Raw genomic sequence first — 884 nt, 5'->3', positions numbered from 1 at the left:
AAAAACTCGGTGGATGAACAGTACAGTTTTAGCTAAGCTGAAAACAAAGAAGGAAGCATACCAGCGTTATTTACAGACTCGTAGCGACGCTGACTATAAACTATACGCAAGAGCTCGAAATCAAGCTAAAGAAAGCTGTCGCACCGCTGTAAAACCCATCGAAAAAAATATTGCTAAAAATGTAAAAAAGAACCCGTAAGCCTTCTTTTTTTTCGCAAGATGAAGGACGGTATTTCTGATTTGAAAATAGATCAATGAAAGATATCCTCTGATGAGGGCAAGGCTAACGTTCTTAATCAGTTTTTCAGTAGCGTAATCACTAAAGAGGACTTGAACAGTATTCCAGCTGTTGAGGAGCGCCCAGTCGGCTAGTTTAACAAGTTTTGAGAAGTTAACAAGTGTGAAACAACAACATTAACAAGTTTTCAAATACCTACAAGAAGAAGAGGTTCTCAAGCGCCTTATCGCTGTAAATCCAAACAAGTCATGTGGACCTGACGGCTTCCCCCCCAGATAACTCAATGAGTTAGCAACTGTTCTAGCCGGCCCTTTGACGTCATTTTTTTCGAAAAACTTTGAAGTTTTGAACGAAGGGATCTTGCCGGCTGACTGGAATTGAGCTCAAGTGTCACCATTGTTCAAAAAAGGTGAAAAAAGCTGCCCGAGCAATTATCGCCCTGTCAGTTTGACAAGTGTTGTTTGCAAGGTAATGGAATCTGTTGTGAGGGATCGATTGATAGATCATTTGACCGCTAATAATCTCCTATCAGGCTGTCAACATGGCTTTTGTGATGATGTTGGGTTAAATTGTTTGATAAAAAGTTTTTACATTTATTCAAGAACAGTTTAGAATCGCGATCATAACTAGGTAGACTATTAAACTA

This window comes from Hyalella azteca, unplaced genomic scaffold (genome assembly GCF_000764305.2).
Source record: "Hyalella azteca isolate HAZT.00-mixed unplaced genomic scaffold, Hazt_2.0.2 contig11554, whole genome shotgun sequence".
NCBI lineage: Eukaryota > Metazoa > Arthropoda > Malacostraca > Amphipoda > Hyalellidae > Hyalella > Hyalella azteca.
The sequence above is the reverse complement of the archived record's forward strand: the minus strand, read 5'-3'. Positions refer to the sequence as shown.